This window comes from Manis javanica, chromosome X (assembly GCF_040802235.1).
Source record: "Manis javanica isolate MJ-LG chromosome X, MJ_LKY, whole genome shotgun sequence".
Classification (NCBI taxonomy): domain Eukaryota; kingdom Metazoa; phylum Chordata; class Mammalia; order Pholidota; family Manidae; genus Manis; species Manis javanica.
In genome coordinates, this window is record NC_133174.1 from 30430878 (window position 1) to 30451897 (window position 21020).

Here is a 21020-nt window from a genome sequence, read left to right on the forward strand (position 1 = left end):
GGTAGCTACACCACTGTATGCTTTTGCCAAAACTCTTGGACGTGGTCATCACTAAATGTGAACTCCATTGTACGTAAATCATACCTTAATTTAAAAAATCAACTAAATTAGAAGGACAGAAAAGAAGAAACTAGGATTTTAGCCAGGGTAACACAACACACACACATAAGCACTCGCACTCACATATACAATCTAAGAGCACTTACAAAGAAATATTTAAATTAAGTGCACATTCATGTACAGTAATATGAGTGGCATCCACAGATGCCCTAGCAAAACATTAAACCAATGGCAAGTATTTCTTGTGATAAAAATCATAACTGCTGAGACTTTTTCATAGTCTGGTTTAATTTTTCCCCAGTTTCCAGAGAGAAGTGCCCTGTGATACAGACTGAAAAGCCTAACAGATTCCACATCAAAATATGGATTAAAAAATACTTTCAGAATGTATTTGTACTTTTTTTTTTTTTTGAGAGGGCATCTCTCATATTTATTGATCAAATGGTTGTTAACAACAATAAAATTCAGTATAGGGGGGTCAATGCTCAATGTACAATCATTAATCCATCTCAAGCCTAATTCTCGTCAGTCTCCAATATTCTGAAGCATAACGAACAAGTTCTTACATGGTGAACGAATTCTTACATAGTGAATAAATTCTTACATGGTGAACAGTACAAGGGCATTCATCACAGAAACTTCCGGTTTTGATCATGCAATATGACCTATAAACAATCAGGTCAAATATGAATATTCGTTTGATTTTTGTACTTGATTTATATGTTGATCCCACATTTCTCCTATTATTATTATTATTTTTATTTTTAATAAAATGCTGAAGTGGTAGGTAGATGCAAGATAAAGGTAGAAAACATAGTTTAGTGCTGTAAGAAGGCAAATGTAGATGATCAAATGATCAGGTGTGTGCCTATGGACTAAGTATTAATCCAGGCTAGACAAGGGCAGCAAGACATCCACGGATGCAGAAGATTTCTCTCAAAGCAGGGGGGGTGAGGTTCTGAGCCTCACCTCTGCTGATCCCCAAATTCTCACCTGATGGCCCCCCTGCGACTGTGCCTGTCTTAGGTTGTTCCTCCCTTGAGGAATCTTACCCGTCTCTGGCTAACCAGTCATCTTCCGGGGCCATACAGGGAAATGTAAAGTTGGTAAGTGAGAGAGAAGCCATATTGTTTGCAAACGTTAGCTTTTTACTTCTTTGCAGATTTATGCCTTCTGGCTTCTATGCCCAGCACTTGTCTCGAGGTATCTTTACCACCTGGAGGAATTATGATACTCGGTAAATTCGATATGAGGCACGAATTCTATTTAAGGGTTGTAATTAGGAAGGAAGAAGAAAAGCTATAGATGTAGCATATGAAGGAAACATGGGAGGATTGATTATTTCTTTGACATATCTTCTTGTATAGTACCTTACGTATGTATAGGTTTTAAACTACTAACTAATTTGCACACACATATTAACATAATAGGAATACGGTGACATAAACAAAGCAAATCTATAATTACCATCCATCTCCAGTGAAGCCAAGAAAACCATTTAGGCACCCTAGGCATTTGTGAAAATTTATCTATGATATGATGGATATTGTCCAACTGTACTTGAACCATCAGACAAATTAAAGCAGCCCATTTCTGGGATCTGTTCACATCCCATATGTTCTTTTAACCATAGATAGTCTATAGTCATGAGATTTTGGAGTGCTACAACTTGCACCCCTCCCAACTCCTGGTTGAGTTCCAACAGTACAGATCCGGTCAAATTCGTTGTCTCACTGTATGCACATGCCAGCCTAGACATCTCCCTCCTCATTCTTATGGCAAGTCCAGGAGACGGTGGGCTGGATGCAGCCACAACCGCAGCATCGTCCGGATCCCTGTGGAGGCTTTTTGATGATCATCCCCCGGCACAAGTCCTCCAGAGAGTGCTGATGCCGGAAGCTCCTCCTCATATCTTAGTTCATTTTCTGGGTATCCAAGCTAGGCCTTGATCTTCTGCGTAGAAACAAACAGACCCTTTGCCCACACTTTGACATGCCCTCTATACCACTGTGCAGAACTCATTGGAGGTCAGCACACAGTAACTGCTTTTTTTTTTTTTTAATTAAGAGAAAGGAATATTATCAGAAAAGAGTACCTCCATAGCTGATCATCTGACACCCTTTAAGTGATCAACATTAAGGATATTTAAAGCATGCGTTGATCTTTGATTTACCAATAGTTTTATCCTGTTAAGGAGTAATCCCCCTTTTCTTTCTTTCTTTCTTTCTTTCTTTTTTTTTTTTTAATTTTTAATCTACACTTACATGAAGAATACTATGTTTACTATGCTCTCCCCTATATCAGGTCCCCCCTAACAACCACATTACGGTTACTGTCCATCAGCTTAGCAAAATGTTGTAGAGTCACTACTTGTCCTCTCTGTGTTGTGCAGCCCACCCTCCCCTTTCTCCCTCCCCCCATGCATGCTAATCTTAATACCCCCCTTCTTCTTCCCCCCCCCCTATCCCTCCCTGCCCACCCATCCTCCCCAGTTCCTTTCCCTTTGGTACCTGTTAGTCCATTTTTGGGTTCTGTAATTCTGCTGCTGTTTTGTTCCTTCAGTTTTTCCTTTGTTCCTATACTCCTCAGATGAGTGAAATCATTTGGTATTTCTCTTTCTCCGCTTGGCTTATTTCACTGAGCATAATACTCTCCAGTTCCATCCATGTTGCTGCAAATGGTTGGATTTTTCCACTTCTAATGGCTGAGTAGTATTCCATTGTGTATATGTACCACATCTTCTTTATCCATTCATCTACCGATGGACATTTAGGTTGCTTCCAATTCTTGGCTATTGTAAATAGTGCTGCGATAAACATAGGAGTGCATCTGTCTTTCTCAAACTTGATTGCTGCGTTCTTTGGGTAAATTCCTAGGAGTGGAATTCCTGGGTCAAATGGTAGGTCTGTTTTGAGCATTTTGATGCACCTCCATACTGCTTTCCACAATGGTTGAACTAATTTCCATTCCCACCAGCAGTGTAGGAGGGTTCCCCTTTCTCCACAGCCTCGCCAACATTTGTTGTTGTTTGTCTTTTGGATGGCAGCTATCCTTACTGGTGTGAGGTGATACCTCATTGTAGTTTTAATTTGCATTTCTCTGATAATTAGCGATGTGGAGCATCTTTTCATGTGTCTCTTGGCCATCTGTATTTCTTTTCTAGAGAACTGTCTGTTCAGTTCCTCTGCCCATTTTTTAATTAGGTTATTTGTTTTTTGTTTGTTGAGGCGTGTGAGCTCTTTATATATTCTGGACGTCAAGCCTTTATCGGATCTGTCATTTTCAAATATATTCTCCCATACTGTAGGGTTCCTTTTTGTTCTATTGATGGTGTCTTTCGCTGTACAGAAGCTTTTCAGCTTAATGTAGTCCCACTTGCTCATTTTTGCTGTTGTTTTCCTTGCCCGGGGAGATATGTTCAAGAAGAGATCACTCATGTTTATGTCTAAGAGGTTTTTGCCTATGTTTTTTTCCAAGAGTTTAATGGTTTCATGACTTACATTCAGGTCTTTGATCCATTTTGAGTTTACCTTTGTATATGGGGTTAGACAATGGTCCAGTTTCATTCTCCTACATGTAGCTGTCCAGTTTTGCCAGCACCATCTGTTGAAGAGACTGTCATTTTGCCATTGTATGTCCATGGCTCCTTTATCAAATATTAATTGACCATATATGTTTGGGTTAATTTCTGGGGTCTCTAATCTGTTCCACTGGTCTGTGGCTCTGTTCTTGTGCCAGTACCAAATTGTCTTGATTACTATGGCTTTGTAGTAGAGCTTGAAGTTGGGGAGTGAGATCCCCCCTACTTTATTCTTCTTTTTCAGGATTGCTTTGGCTATTCGGGGTCTTTGGTGTTTCCATATGAATTTTTGAATTATTTGTTCCAATTCATTGAAGAATGTGGGCGGTAATTTGAGAGGGATTGCATCAAATCTGTATATTGCTTTGGGCAGGATGGCCATTTTGACGATATTAATTCTTCCTAGCCATGAGCAGGGGATGAGTTTCCATTTGTTAGTGTCCCCTTTAATTTCTCTTAAGAGTGACTTGTAGTTTTCAGAGTATAAGTCTTTCACTTCTTTGGTTAGGTTTATTCCTAGGTATTTTATTCTTTTTGATGCAATGGTGAATGGAATTGTTTTCCTGATTTCTCTTTCTATTGATTCGTTGTTAGTGTATAGGAAAGCTACAGATTTCTGTGTGTTAATTTTATATCCTGCAACTTTGCTGTATTCCGATATCAGTTCTAGTAGTTTTGGAGTGGAGTCTTTAGGGTTTTTTTATGTACAGTATCATATCATCTGCAAATAGTGACAGTTTAACTTCTCTTTTACCAATCTGGATTCCTTGTATTTCTTTGTTTTCTCTAATTACCGTGGCTAGGACCTCCAGTACTATGTTAAATAACAGTGGGGAGAGTGGGCATCCCTGTCTGGTTCCCAATCTCAGTGGAAATGCTTTCAGCTTCTCGCTGTTCAGTATAATGCTGGCTGTGGGTTTATCATATATGACCTTTATTATGTTGAGGTACTTGCCCTCTATTCCCATTTTGCTGAGAGTTTTTATCATGAATGGATGTTGAATTTTGTCAAATGCTTTTTCAGCATCTATGGAGATGATCATGTGGTTTTTGTCTTTCTTTTTGTTGATGTGGTGGATGATGTTGATGGATTTTCGAATGTTGTACCATCCTTGCATCCCTGGGATGAACCCCACTTGGTCATGGTGTATGATCCTTTTGATATACTGTTGAATTCCGTTTGCTAATATTTTATTGAGTATTTTTGCATCTACATTCATCAGGGATATTGGTCTGTAATTTTCTTTTTTGGTGGGGTCTTTGCCTGGTTTTGGTATTGGGGTGATGTTGGCCTCATAGAATGAGTTTGGGAGTATTCCCTCTTCTTCTATTTTGTGGAACACTTTAAGGAGAATGGGTATTATGTCTTCTCTGTGTGTCTGATAAAATTCTGAGGTAAATCCGTCCGGCCCCGGGGTTTTGTTCTTGGGTAGTTTTTTGATTACTGTTTCAATTTCTTTGCTTGTAATTGGTTTGTTTAACTTTTGTGTTTCTTCCTTGGTCAGTCTTGGGAGGTTGTATTTTTCTAGGAAGTTGTCCATTTCTTCTAGGTTTTCCAGCTTGTTGGCATATAGGTTTTCATAGTAGTCTTTAATAATTCTTTGTATTTCTGTGGAGTCTGTCGTGATTTTTCCATTCTCATTTCTGATTATGTTGATTTGTGTTGACTCTCTTTTTCTCTTAATAAGTTGGGCTAGAGGCTTATCTATTTTGTTTATTTTCTCAAAGAACCAGCTCTTGGTTTCGTTGATTTTTGCTATTGTTTTATTCTTCTCAATTTTGTTTATTTCTTCTCTGATCTTTATTATGTCCCTCCTTCTGCTGACGTTAGGCCTCCTTTGTTCTTCTTTTTCCAGTTTTAATAATTGTGATGTTAGACTATTCATTTGGGATTGTTCTTCCTTCTTCAAGTGTGCCTGGATTGCTATATACTTTCCTCTTAAGACTGCTTTCGCTGCATCCCACAGAAGTTGGGGCTTAGTGTTGTTGTTGTCATTTGTTTCTATATATTCCTTGATATCTATTTTGATTTGTTCATTGATCCATTGATTATTTAGTAGCATGTTGTTAAGCCTCCATGTGTTTGTGAGCCTTTTTGTTTTCTTTGTAGAATTTATTTCTACTTTCATACCTTTGTGGTCTGAAAAATTGGTTGGTAGAATTTCAATATTTTGGAATTTACTGAGGCTCTTTTTGTGAGCTAGTATGTGGTCTATTCTGGAGAATGTTCCATGTGCACTTGAGAAGAATGTATATCCTGTTGCTTTTGGATGTAGAGTTCTATAGATGTCTATTAGGTCCATCTGTTCTAGTGTGTTGTTCAGTGCCTGTGTGTCTTTACTTATTTTCTGCCCGGTGGATCTATCCTTTGGGGTGAGTGGTGTGTTGAAGTCTCCTACAATGAATGCATTGCAGTCTATTTCCCTCTTTAGTTCTGTTAGTATTTGCTTCACATATGCTGGTGCTCCTGTATTGGGTGCCTATATATTTAGAATGGTTATATCCTCTTGTTGGACTGAGCCCTTTATCATTATGTAGTGTCCTTCTTTATCTCTTGTTACTTTCTTTGTTTTGAAGTCTATTTTGTCTGATATTAGTACTGCAACCCCTGCTTTCTTCTCAGTGTTGTTTGCCTGAAATATGTTTTTCCATCCCTTGACTTTTAGTCTATGCTTATCTTTGGGTTTAAGGTGAGTTTCTTGTAAGCAGCATATAGATGGGTCTTGCTTTTTTATCCATTCTATTACTCTATGTCTTTTGATTGGTGCATTAAGTCCATTTACATTTAGGGTGACTATTGAGAGATATGTACTTATTGCCATTGCAGGCTTTAGATTCGTGGTTACCAAAGGTTCAAGGTTAGCTTCTTTAGTATCTTACTGCCTAACTTAGCTCGCTTATTGAGCTGTTATATACACTGTCTGGAGATTCTTTTCTTCTCTCCCTTCTTATTCCTCCTCCTCCATTCTTCATATGTTGTGTGTTTTGTTCTGTGCTCTTTTTAGGGGTGCTCCCATCTAGAGCAGTCCCTGTAGGATGCCCTGTAGAGGTGGTTTGTGGGAAGCAAATTCCCTCAGCTTTTGCTTGTCTGGGAATTGTTTAATCCCACCATCATATTTAAATGATAGTCGTGCTGGATACAGTATCCTTGGTTCAAGGCCCTTCTGTTTCATTGCATTAAGTATATCATGCCATTCTCTTCTGGCCTGTAGGGTTTCTGTTGAGAAGTCTGATGTTAGCCTGATTGGTTTTCCTTTATAGGTGACCTTTTTCTCTCTAGCTGCCTTTCAGACTCTTTCCTTGTCCTTGATCCTTGCCATTTTAATTACTATGTGTCTTGGTGTTGTCCTCCTTGGATCCTTTCTGTTGGGGGTTCTGTGTAATTCCATGGTCTGTTCGATTATTTCCTCCCCCAGTTTGGGGAAGTTTTCAGCAATTATTTCTTCAAAGACACTTTCTATCCCTTTTCCTCTTTTTTCCTCTTCTGGTATCCCTATAATACGAATGTTATTCCTTTTGTATTGGTCACATATTTCTCTTAGTGTTGTTTCATTCCTGGAGATCCTTTTATCTCTCTCTATGTCAGCTTCTATACGTTCCTGTTCTCTGGCTTCTATTCCTTCAATGGCCTCTTGCATCTTATCCATTCTGCTTATAAATCCTTCCAGGGATTGTTTCACTTCTGTGATCTCTTTCCTGACATCTGTGATCTCCTTCCGGACTTCATCCCACTGCTCTTGCCTTTTTCTCTGCATCTCATCCCACTGCTCTTGCATTTTTCTCTGCATCTCATCCCATTGCTCTTGCATTTTTCTCTGCATCTCTGTCAGCATGTTCATGATTTTTATTTTGAATTCTTTTTCAGGAGGACTAGTTAGGTCTGTCTCCTTCTCAGGTGTTGTCTCTGTGATCTTTGTCTGCCTGTAGTTTTGCCTTTTCATGGTGATAGAGATAGTTTGCAGAGCTGGTACAAGTGACCGCTGGAAGAGCTTCCCTTCTTGTTGGTTTGTAGCCTTTTCCTGGGAGAATAGCGACCTCTAGTTGCTTGTGCTGGGCAGCTGTGTGCAGACAGGGCTTCTGCTTCCTGCCCAGTTGCTTTGGGGTTTATCTCCGCTGTTGCTGTGGGCTTGGCCTGGCTGGGGCTGTTCCTCCAAAATGGTGGAGCCCCGTTGGAGGGGGAGCGGCCAGGAGGCTATTTATCTCCGTAAGGGGTCTCTGTGCTCCCTGCTGCCCAGGGGGTTAGAGTGCCCAGAGATCCCCAGATTCCCTGCCTCTGGTCTAAGTGACCTGTCCTGCCCCTTTAAGACTTCCAAAAAGCACTCTCCAAACCAAAACAACAACAGCAACAATGAGAGAGGGAACAGAAAGAAAGAAAAAGAAAAAAAAAAAAAGGAAAAAAGAAGCGATTTTTTTTTTCTTTTTTTTGTCCTCAGGTGCCGGTCCCAGGCACCCGCTCACTGGTCCTGCTGCCCTGTCTCCCTAGCACCAGGGTCCCTGTCCTTTCAAGGCTTCCAAAAAGCACCCACCCACCGGTCCTGCAGGGAAGGAACGCTCTATATTCTTTGTCCTCAGCCACTGGTCCCAGGCACCCGCTCACCAGTCCCGCCGCCCTGCCTCCCTAGCACCAGGGTCCCTGTCCCTTTTAGGCTTCCAAAAAGCACTCGCAGAAAAGAGAAAAAAAAAAGGGGGGAAACGCGCGATTTCCTCTGTCCTCAGGCACCGGTCTCAGGCACCCTCCCGCCGGTCCCGCAGGGAGAAACACGGGATACCCTTTGTCCTCAGGCGCCGGTCCCAGGCACCTGCTCACCGGTCCCGCCACCCTGCCTCCCTAGCAACGGGGGCCCGTCCCTTTAAGGCTTCCAAAAAGCGCTCGCCAAAAAAAAAAACCGCTCCGGTTTCTTTCCACCCGCCGGGAGCCGGGGGGAGGGGCGCTCGGGTCCCGCCGGGCCGGGGCTTGTATCTTACCCCCTTCGCAAGGCGCTGGGTTCTTGCAGGTGTGGATGTGGTCTGGATGTTGTCCTGTGTCCTGTGGTCTCTATTTTAGGAAGATTTTTCTTTATTATATTTTCATAGCTCTATGTGTTTTTGGGAGGAGATTTCCACTGCTCTACTCACGCCGCCATCCTGGCTCCGCCCCTATTTGTACTTTTAAAATTAATATATGTTGATTCCTTGAAACTTAGTGACTCATATAAAGAGTATTTAACTTTAGTTTTAGGCAAGAAAGCAGTGACTAATGCATATTTTCTGTTTGATGACTTTCATGTAGTCTTTTTGGCTTTATCCTCACTGTAGATGGGGAATGATAGGGGAATTTCATGATTGCTTTTTCCATTTGGGACGGAGGTTATAATATTTGTATATTTATGTTTTGCTCTGACTGTGTAGAGAAAATGAATTTTTATATCTTCTGGATAGGGAATAAAAAAAATAGCATAAAATAAAACCTGAATATAATTAAATCAGTTGTGCCTGGAGCATTTTGTAAAAATTTTGGAATGTCATATAGGCTAAACACAAGTTAACCTAAAGGAAATCCTTTTCATGCAGATTATTTTCATTTGAGTGGGACTCCCGATTAGAGGAATACTCTTTATAGGAAATTGTCTTATGGAGAAACAGTAGAGCATTTTAGAGAATTGCCTTGTGTGCAGAACACCAGATCAGAGACAAAGAGCTGCATTTATGGACAAATCAATCCCTAAGGAGACTTAAGATTCGAAAAGTCCATTTGGTAACTATACAGACTGAGGATGAGAAGCATTAATGAGGACCTGCCCATCACTTGGCAGGCACTGAGCTGTACAGTATAAAATGGGACATCCATCTGGAATTTGTCCAGTCTCTTACAAATAAAATGGGTAGGTATTAATGGTCCCATTTTGCAAACAAAGAAACCAACACCCAACAAGGTAACTAAATTGCCTAAAGCCATATAGACAGCGACAGAATTAGGAAGTAAATCCTAGGCTACCTAAGGCAAACATGCTTTGTTAGGGAAAGATACATTTCTGAAGGGGGTGTCTAGTTACTAGAACTCAGAGAGTCCAGAATAGCACTGTCCACTAGAAATAGCTTAGCCACAAATGCAAGCCATATATGTAATTTTAAATTTCCTAGTAGCCCCATTTAAAAGGTAAAATAGGTGAGATTAACTTTCTTAAAACATGAAGAATATATTTTATGTAACCCAGTATATCCAAAATGTTAACATTTCAACATGTAATTAATTTAATATAAAAAAATTAAGGATATATTTTGTATGCTCCTCTTTAAACTGATTCTTGGACATCCAATGTGTATTTTATACTTACAGCACATTATAATTTGGGCTAGTCACTTTTCAAGGGCTCATTTGGCGTCCGGGGCCAGTGGCTAGAGTGTTGGGCAGAGCCCTTCCAGACTCAAAGAAGGCCTAAGGCGGCGCTTTGGAATTGGGTGGGCGGAGACATACTGACGTAAGCACTGGCCCTGCAGCATCTTGTATGGACTCCAAGGTGGTGCCAACAGAGAACCTGAAAGGTAACAGAAGCTGCCGGGGTATGTAGAAAGTCAGGAAGTGTTTTATGATTTACTTTATTGCCAAGCTAAGAAGCTGAGGACTCTAAATAAAGCAGTGACGGAATCAGCAAGTCCTCTCGTACTGAGGACTGATGCCATGAGAGGCCAATGGGTTAGCTTTAAGACCCGTGGCTGGGGGGGCATTTGGAATAGAAGCCTATGTGGGAAACTGTTCCCACTCCATTATGCCAAAGGACACCAGATCAAAGATAATGGTAGAGAACAAGTATTCGTGGTAGGCTCTGGGCCAAAATGAATTGAACTACCGAAATCTTGGACCTTTGCAAAGTCTGTCCCTGCGGGACTGGAACCAGGTGACTGAACAATGACAGCTGAATTAAAATCAAATGTTCTTGTCCATTATCTTCAAACCACTTGGCCCTGGGGAAAAAAAATAACGGAAATCTACCCTTAAGGCTAAGATTGTCCTTGAACAATGTAATTTCTCCTTTCTAGACAGTCTTACTCTTTTAGCCTGATTTGATCTGTGTCAAAATATTCAGAATGATAGGAACATTATGATTTTACTAGTCCCTACTCTTGCCCTTTCGGTAGAGAGGGTTTACATGTTTTGACTACAGATTATCTGGTTATCTGCATGACATTTAAAGTTGCATATCTAACAGGCATCTCAGACTTTGTATGGCATGCCTTTCCTGCCACTGCGTATGTCCACCTGCAAACATCCCCAGATTACTAAACTTGAACACCTTCAACCGAGGTGTTCAAGTGCAAACACCAGGAGCTAAGTTGTTTTTCCCCATCCCATTTCCCATTCCTCACCTCTGGCCCATAAGCAAAACTTGTCAACTTGTCCAAAATCCATCTGGAATTTGTCCAGTCTCTTAGTCGTCACCATCTCTCAGGCCACCACTGTCCCTCATCAGGACCGGCTACAGTACCTCCTGATTGGCCTCCCAGCTTCAACTCTCCCCCACCCCCTTCATTCTTCAAAGCAGCCAGAGTCACTGACTTCACAAGGTTTTATTCTACTTAATATTTAACATCGTGAGTTTGACCTACAGCCTCGACGCTATTTTTCAGTCCTTCTACTGAGATAAATTTGGGGTTTTGTGCACTGTGTTACCTTAGTGGAAGAAAGGGTACGATTGAAGGGAAAACCTACTTTCTGATGTTTTGGAAGGTGAATGTGCATGTCCAGCATGGTGACCTGGGAAGGCCTTCCCGTGTCTACAGGAAAGGCTGCCTAAGGCTCAGGTACACTTTCCACTGTTGCCCAGGGCGAGTTTGTCAAAGAGATACTCTGTCACACCCGCTTCTAGGACCCAGAAGCAACAACTGTTAACACACGTACATGGTAGTAAGCTAAAGGTTCTCAGGTAAAGGTGAAGACTTCCCTTTATTTTAATCCCCACCCAACCCCATTCTTCACTTCTTCCTTAGAGGCAACCACTGTGTTGAATTCTAGACCCTGGGTTTTTCTACTTCCACCATGGACATGCACCCACCTTCATCAGGGCCCCAGACCACCCATCTCACCCACCTCCGCCCCCCTACCCCCACCCCCTTTATAAGGGGAAGATGGATTTTGTGTTCTCCCGGGTCCATGGAACACCTTCTTCATCCAGGCAGATCCTGAGGTGCACATGGATGGGGAGTGGCTGTGTGGACAGACTCCTGAAGACCTGTTTTAAAACTTAAAAGGGGGAGGCTTTGGCGCACGGAATCAACCAGAGACCTTTATTTATTTATCAGGAACCAAATAACTTTACTGGGAGAAATGGCAATACTGGAAGGAAAAACTGAAGTGAATGCTCGGCAAGGGCAGTCTTGCAATAAGACCGCCTGGTGTGGTGACCAGGGAAAAGTGGCCGTGGCTCTGGGGAAGGCAGTCCCCTCAGTTCTTGTCGCTGTCGCCCAGGGTGAGCTTGTCAAAGAGGTTCTCTGCAGAGCTGGCTTCCGGGGCCTCCATCCTGCGCAGGCTGGCGAGATGGTCCTCCAGCTCTCTGACAGCCTTGACCTGGTGGTGCAGGTGGTGACGGTGCAGGAACTCACACAGGTGCGCGCCTCCCTCGGCGGCGGCCAGGCGGGGCAGATCTAGCAGGCTCTGGTTCACGCGCTTCTGCAGGACCAAGGCGCCCTCCACGGCCCTCAGGCCGCTCTCCCAGTCGTTGCTGTCGGGCTTCCTTACGTCACGGAGGTGCAGGCGGCCCCCGCGCTGGTTCTGCAGGTGCATCAGCCTCTCGGCCTGCTCCGTCTCCCCACCGGACTGGCGCAGGAAGAACTGGGCGAAGCGCTCCAAGGCCACGTCGTCGCGCTCGCAGTAGAAGGCCATGGACAGGTACACGGCGGAGGCGTGCAGCTCCAGGTCGATGTGCCTGTTGACAGCGGCTTCGCAGTCGGGGTCGTAGTTCTGGTGCACCTGCCATGGCAGCGCGGTGGGCATGGCTTACGGCGCCACCGCGAAGGCGAACGGGTGGGGGTGGGGGGTGGGGGTGGAGCGAGGCGCGGCCGGCGGCGGCAGCCTGGGAGCGTCCCCAGGGTTGGTGCTGAGGGTGGCCAGAGGCCAAGTCAGCGGCAGGGGTGGCGGGGACCTGAGGGCGTCCTCAGGGTAGGCTAGCGGGGAGCACTTAGGAGGGCTCCGGGCTGAGGGCAGCTCGCGGATGGGACCGGAAGCGGGGTCCGGTACAGGTCCTGGGTTGAGAGGTTCCGGTCCGGGCCTGCGAGCCGGGTTGGCTGGTGAGCTCTGTGTTTAAGTTCCGTTAGAACCCGGTGAGCAGGACGACTGTGCTGAGCACCTGGCATCTAGTATGTTTTTAATTTTGCAATATCATGTCTATTTTCGAAATACTTGCTCTTGTTCTCCGTTTGATCTCTTCTATTTGTCACTTCTTCTTGTGTTATAAATCCATCATCTTTTAAAATTCTGAGAATATAAATTTGAATTTTTTTTGTAAAGTTCTTTTGTTTCCTGTAACATACATTTCCCCCCAAGAAATAGTTTGGCTTGTTCATCATGATGTTTATTCTCTTCTACTTCCCTCAAATATCTGGAACATATTTGTGCATTCATATTTTCCTAATTAAAGGCATCTTTGATCAGCCTAGGTACTTAGCATGGCTCTGAGCTACAGTTTTGATGTGCATTTCTCTAATGGGCTTCCCTTCAGGGTGGGAGGGCAGAGAGTGTCGGTTAGGGAGTGGTCTCCCTTAGGGTACAGGGCCGGGTGCTTGCAGGTAGGATCGGGACCTCCCCAAATGCCGAAAGCTTGGCACTTCCCTGACATTGGAAGACCTCAGTGGGCCTGTCTCTAAGTAGATGTGTCCTTTTGTTTCGATTACCCTCAGCTGTGCAGGTCCTCAGTTGTTTCAAATTGCTCTAATTTGGGTTTTCTTCCTCTGTCAAGTAATTCACTGTCTTTGGAGTCCAGTTTGGGAAGATTAAAGCAAGTCAAATGCCACTGTGGCTTGGTCCAATGTAAGTATGAATGCGGGAGGGCCACAGCAGGGCAGCGTAAACACATCTGTTGCGCAGAGTAGTTCTTTCACCTCACGGTCCACCAGGGACACCCTGCAATCCGCTGATTTTTATTGAGTCTGTTCTCAAGCTTTCTTTGAGGGTGCTTGGCTTTCTACAACTTCAGGTATTTTAAATTCTCTGGGTTTATCAGTGTGAAAGCTCTCGCGTTTCCGTCTTCCAAGCGTTCCTCACAGTCTCTGGTTTGTTATTTTCTTTCTAGTTTGTGTATGTGTTAATAATAATTTTGTGTCGGCACACCACGATTTAATTATCTTTTCTTACTTTTTAAGAATGCAAATGCTTATTTTTAAAATAGTTAATGCATTCACATGGATCAAAAACCAAGTAGTTCTATTTTCTAGGCAACCAAGGGGGTGTTATGTACTATAATCAGGCAAAGAAAGGGGGATGCCGTCGAGTGGGTTCCAGGCAGCTCGGGGATGGGACGGGAAAGGGGGTCCATTGGGCCGTTTGTGGGGAGCATCCTTTACCTTAGGGGGCGGGGCACCAGCTTGTGTTCAGTTTCCATCAGAGCCTGGGTGAGCAGGGCCACCCTGGGCTGAGCATCTGGCATCTGTTGACCTCTTAATTTGGCAATAGTATCTTTTCCCAGGACTTTCTCTTGTTCTCTGATGCTCTCTTAGAGCAGCCTGTTCTCATTTTAAAAACCCATCGTTTTCCTTAAAATTCTGAGAATATGAATTTGGAAATTTGGGTAGCTCTCTGTTTCCTGTATTTTGTGTGTGTATGTATACATATGAATGCATACAGATATATATATGTGTGTGTGTGTATTTTATATATATATGTGTATACTATATATATATATATATATATATATTTCCCCTCCAGAAATAGTTCTCTTTGTTCATCATTATACTCTCTTTCCTTAAATATCTAGCAAATATTTGTGCATTCATATTTTCCTAAATAAAGGGCACCTTTGATTAGCCTAGGTAATTAGCATGGAGCTGATCTACACTGTTTACTGTCTATGTTTAATTTTAGGAGTTTTATGGTTTCTGGTCTTATATTTAGATCTTTAATCTATTTTGAGTTTATTTTTGCATGTGGTGTAAGACAGTGATCCAGTTTCATTCTGTTGCTCATAGTTGTCCAGTTTCCCCCAATACGATTTGTGAAGAGACTGTATTTTCCCCATTTATATCCTTGCCTCTTTTGTCATATTTTAATTGACCATATAAGTAGGGTTTATTTCAGGGCTCTCTATTCTGTTCCATTGATCTATGTACATATTTTTGTGCCAGCATCATGCTGTTTTTATTGCTATGCCTTTGTACCATAGTTTGAAATCAGGGAGAGGCCTATATTTTTAAATGTTTTTCATAAATATAAATGCAACTGTTTTGAGTTAAACACCTGCATGATTTCTTTGAACAACTTATTAGAATATTGTCCTAATGAGATTGTTTCATTAACTATAGTGCTTTTGTGGTCGCATTGCTAGTATTTGATGCCACCCAGTTTTATTTGGGTGGCACCTGTACTCAGTGACTTCAGCATCCATACTAATGACACTCTAATAGCCTCCTCAGTCAGTTCCTGGACTTCACTGACTCTGGTGACCTTCGTTTTCTCTTTCTGTTCACGATCAAGTTCACACTTCTCTGCCAGCAGAGCATCACCTCCAGAGTCTCAGTAAATCTTTCCACCTCTCCATCTTTGACTCTTTTTGAACTTGTTCTTCTCTTTTATTGCAGTCTTTCAACACAGTCCCAGAAACATTTCTTCTGCCCTACCTGGACCCCAAAATGGACATTTTCAGTGATCTCCACACTGACATCTTGGATTTGCTCTCCCCTTTCACCTGGCTTTCCAATTTCCTTCCCCTTGCTAGCCACAGACTTCTCTTTTCTCTGGCAGAAAACAAAAAGTTTAGGTGCATTTCTTAGAGAAAGCACTGCCAGTGTATTCATCCCCTCCAACCTCATTTGTACTTTTACTGCCACTCATCACACCTTTTTTGTGTTTTAATCCCTCAGTTATGTTGTATGCAATGAGCCACAGTGGTAGGGAATATCACTGGTCTCAAACAGTTCATTAATTAATTCAGTAAATATTTATTAATGATGTATTATGACCCAAGCCCTGGTCTAGGATTTGGGCGCACATTAGTAACAAAGGGACACAAAGTGTCTGTTCCCACAGGGTTTGTATTCTAGTGGAGACACACACCAAAAAAACCCCAAAATTGCCCTTTTTCTCCCTTGTTTCAAGTAAATAGGTACAAGATATTATGCATGTATATGGAAATAAAGACAAAATATGTTCTTAGAATTCAAGGCTATTATAGTGGAAGACATAAAACGACCAATCTGGGTCTTAATTCATTTATCTGTGCATTAATTCCACAACCATTTATGTACTCCAAATACGTGTCCAACACTGTGTTTGATTCTGGAGCTATACAGAGGAGTCAAACATAGTCTTGTTCTCAAGGTACCAGACAGAATGACCGAATGTTATAAGTGTTTCCACGTCAAGTTAGGATAAAATGCCTATTTCCATGTAAAGTTTTAATCCCATGGCTTTGATCAATGCACCTTTTTGGGGGGTCTATTTCTCTTTTGGAAGCTTATACTATTTTAAAATCAGTGTTTATGAAGAAAGCAAAGGATTAAATATCAAATGGCACAATGTCAACTTAGCAGTCTTAGAGGCATTTAATTGTTGATTCTGTGAAGAAATGGAGTCATAACCACGTCTATTTGATGTGTTGATTTTAATGATAGAATCATACACTAGAGATGGAAAAGAGCTACATGATCAATTCTCAGTGAGATAAAATTTTATTTTATATTTGCCTAACACAAGTGCTTAGTCTTAATATCATTGTAGACTTTCCAATTTTCCTCGGATGGTTCCATTGTAGACTTCACCGTAAGACTGTTTAAATACGAGAGGTCTTGATTTTATAGAATATTTTCTAATTATATTCACAAAATCGTCCAATAATTAATTGATCCCTACAATTTTACTCTGCAAATACTTAAAATAATAACACTATTGAATGGTTGGTTATGTGTGTACTAAGGGGTGATCATAGTGTTTGTTAGATATTTCATCCCTCATCATTACCTCCTAAGGAAGAAGGTAATGGTAAAATATATAGTATAAGTAGGATGAACCTACGACTTAAAAACCAACTTTTCTGAGGGAAAATCAACAAACAAGCATGGGCTGGAACCTCAGATTTCCATGAAGGAAATGTACATATCTATTAAACGAATTCCATCCAGTTTTTCTTTAATGAGGAATATGAAACTAAATGCTAACTTCAAATGAGAAAACTTCAGAGAAGATTTTTTAAAAATTCGATTATAGGACCATAAAAGGTAAATGTTTGTGTTCAGTATTTGTACTAGGGTTCTCCAGAGAAACAGAACCAATAAGGGAGAGAGAAAGCAGGAAGGAGAAAGAGATTTATTATAATAAATGGGCTCATGTAATTATCAAGGCTGACAAGTCCCAGGATTTGCAGTTGGGCAACTGGAGATGCCAGAGAGCCAGAGGTTTAGGTCTAGTTCAAAGGCCATCAGGCTTGAGACCCAGAAGAAGCTGGTGTTTCAGTTTCAGTCTGAAGGTAAGAAAAAAACAATGTCTCAGATCCAAGCCTGTCAGGCAGGAGGAGTTCCCTCTTACTCACGGGAAGGAAGCCTTCAGCTGATTGGATGAGGCTCAACACATTAAGGAAGGACATCTGCTTTAGTTAGGCTACTAATTCATTCTTTTAAGGCAAGATTTTTTCCATTTTTATTGGGATGTAATTGGCATTTGACACTGCATAAGTTCGAGGTGTACAACATAGGGATTTGATATATGTGTATATTGCCAAATGATTAGCAGAGTAAGTTAACATTAGTCATCTCTCATAGTTAAAATTTTTCTCTCTCTTCATAATAGCTTTTAAACCTACTGTCTTAGGAACTTTCAAATATGTAATGTGTTGTTAACTGTAGTCCTTATATTATACATTACATTACCGGAATTTGTCCTACAACTGGACATATTTACCCTTTGACCATATTTACCCATCCCCCACCCCCACCCCCACCCCACCCTTCCACTTCTGGCAACCGCCAATCTGTTCTCTGTATCTGTGAGTTTGGGTTTTTTAGATTGCATTTATAATGACATCATACAGCACTTGTGTCTCTCTTTGTCAGACTTATTTCGCTTAGCATAATGCCCCCAAGAGCCATTCATATTGTCACAAATGGCAGGATTTCCTTCTTTTTTTGTGGCTGGATGATATTCCATTGTATATATGTACATTTTCTTTATCCATTCATCCATGGATGGACACTTAGGTTATTTCCATATCTTGGCTATTGTAAATAATGCTGCAGTGAACCTAGGGGTGCAGGTATCTTTTTGAGATAGTGATTCATCTCCTTTGCATGTGATACCCAGAGGTACTGGATTCCACTTCTGATAGTTCTACTTTTATGAATAGCAGTTCATATTGTATTTGGTAGTTTCATAGTAGTATCTGTATGAATATATGGAAGTCTATTTATAATTTTTTGAGGAACTGCCATACTATTTTCCATAGTAGCTCCACCAATCTACATTCCCAGCAAGAGTGCACAAACCCTTTTTCCTACGTCCTTGCCAGCACTTGTTATTTCTTGTCTTTTTGATACTAGCCATTCTAACAGGTGTGGGGGTGATATCTCACTGTGGTTTTGATTTGCATTTCCCTGATGATGAGTGTTGTTGAACAACCTTTCGTGTACCTGTTGGCCATTTGAATGTCTTTGGGAAAATATCTATTCAGGTCCTCTGCCCATTTTTACTCAGATTGTTTGGGTTTTTGCTATTAAGTTGTATGAGTTCTTTATATATTTTGGATATAACCTCTTTTCTGATAAATGATTTGCAAATACCATCTCCAGTTCTGTAGGTTGCCCTTTCATTCTGTTGCTGGCTTCCTTTGCTAGGCAGAAGCTTTTTAGTTTGATGTAGTCCCACTTGTTTTTATTTTGTTGCCTTTGCTATTGGTATCAAATCCCCAAACTCATCACCAACACTAATGTCAAGGAGCTTACTCCCTGTGTTTTCTTCTAGGAATTTTTTGGTTTCCAGTGTTTCGTGCAGGTTTTTAACCCAATTTGAGTAGATTGATTTTTGCTAATGCAGAGGGTACTCTTAAATTATGATTTCTTACGTGGCAACCCATGAGGAAAGGCTTGTTAATAATCTGCCAAATACTACCAATCAGCTGTATGACTCAGTTTTCTATTAGTAATGTTATTCCTTTATTTTCTTCTGCCAGAAACATGCTGTTTCTCCTAAATGATTGGCAGCAATACAGAGTAGGCAGTATATGCTATATACATATATATAGTATATACTGGAAGCGAGATTGTGTGCAAATACCTAATCCTCGCATTTCGTTACAGGACATGAACTGAAGATGTATTGTAGAGTAACTAGTGGATCTGGGAAGGAAGGTGAGCCCAAAGGCAGCCCATTAGAAAGGGAAGAGACTGTTGAAGCTGAAAGTTAAGGGGAAGAGAACTACTGAAAAGAATTCTTGAAGGGGTAGCACTCATCTCTAACTGTCTGTGCTCAAGCCCCTGGCCTGGAGGAGACGGGGCAAGCCAGGCCGAGAGCGCCTCCTGGTGGCAGGGAGTATTATTTTCTTGTATATGCAGCTCTTGAAACATTGCTAAGCATCCTTCAGATCTTAAATTTAACTGTCAAGGGCTAAAAACGAATGATACTGGAAATGTCAGTTCGATGTCCAAAATAATCTCTTTACAATTGCTTCCCTCCCTATTTTGCCAGGTCTCTATCAATTATCAGTGCTTGTATTGCCCCTACATCATCACTTTGGTCCTTAATCAGATGTATTCCTCAATTATGCTGCAGAGAAAGGCAATTTTCTTTCTGTGGCCCTTCCCCCTGAATTATTTTTTCTTTTCCACACTAATAATCCACTAGTATTTAGAAAAAGACAATCTCTTATAAATGAATCAAGATGCACAGCTCTCTTGGGGCTCCTTTCTCTACTTGGGGCTTTTTTTAGCTAGGCACCAAATTATGAAAATCAATTCCTACATCATCGCTGGTTGATAACTATATTGATCATATCAGTGTATTTCGGTTTATCAACTTGTCCACAGAGACTGCAGCTACAAGATGAAAACCATGTTCGGTTTATTCAGTTGTTACCAACATAGGAGTAGGCAATGGAGGTAGGAATAACAAGGCTTTATGCAGAACCAAAAGTCCACTTTCTTTTCTCCCAGGGCTTTTCTCCCTTTTGTTCCTCTTATACACCATGATGGTGATTGTCCTAGCCGTGAAGGTAAATGTATTTTGTTAGATGACATTCTGATCAAACCAGTTCACTGGAGTAAATGGGTGTATGGGACGCTTAGTCTTATGAAACTGTTTCCTAGCTGGATGCCGTAAAACACCCATCAGACCATCTTCTTGCAAATGAGTGCTGTTGGGTCAAATGACCAGGAGAAATCAGGTAACAGCATATTAGAACGCTTTATAAAATAACGTCTCGATGCACATTTTATGATAGGCTTAATAACATCTTAGAAAACCATGGTGTGTATTATCTTTGTTTGTATTGAATGCATACATTTGTGTGTACGTATTAGACTTTTGATACCTAATTTTAGCATTAGCTAACATCTGGACCTTAATGTAGATTGTGGCATGACTATATATATTATGAATTATTCTAAAGAGATGCGATTATCAACATAGAGTAATAGCTTATATTTCATAATTAGGGTTAGAGTGGTATAATTCATAATTAGGGTTAGAGTGGTATAATTCATAAGTAATAATAATGGTGAATATTTTTGTCCACCCTTCCAAAGTTAGACATTAGTCAGTTAAAGTGGACATTAGTGGGAACATGAATCTTGCCTGATGGTATGTTTGTGTATTGTGTGAGTTTTTAATTCTTTGGAAAATACAAATGTTGTATTAGAAGCCATGGAAGAAGGTTAAACCAGCATTAGTGGTATACTGAGGTTATTGATCATTCTGTATTTTCCATATCTGGAATATGAAGTAATTCAGGAAACTGTTTGCTAGCTACTAGAAAGGAAGCTAAGATTTTAAATTTTTATCCCTTGATACATTCTAATGAGCACATCTGTCTTGGGAATTTAGATTATCCATGGTCCATATCCTCAGTGTACTGCTGTGTCATTTAAGGTACATAGGTACAGAATGAATCCAGTAAGCCTTCTTTATTACCTTCTTAGGAGGCAGTGAAAGATGTGGGGCTCTGTGTCAAATAGTCCTCAGTTGAAACCCTGACTCCAGGCCTTGCAAGCTGGG

At 41.3% G+C, this 21020-nt stretch overlaps 1 protein-coding gene and 1 pseudogene across 3 annotated transcripts in view; one reads left to right on the forward strand and one right to left on the reverse strand.

Moving 5' to 3' along the window:
* The window catches only part of LOC140847530 (transmembrane protein 47-like), a 65139-nt gene that overhangs the window by 9592 nt on the left and 34527 nt on the right, over nt 1–21020 (forward strand). For 2 of the 3 annotated variants that reach the window (XR_012127577.1, XR_012127578.1), the window contains exon 3: nt 362–611. The exons of the other annotated variant lie outside the window; for it this stretch is intronic. The gene's annotated coding sequence lies outside the window, so the exon portion shown is untranslated. Of the gene's footprint in view, nt 1–361; nt 612–21020 lie in introns of those variants that run through there. 3 annotated transcript variants of the gene reach the window in all.
* Nucleotides 11902–12849, reverse strand: LOC108386047 (ferritin heavy chain pseudogene; annotated as a pseudogene).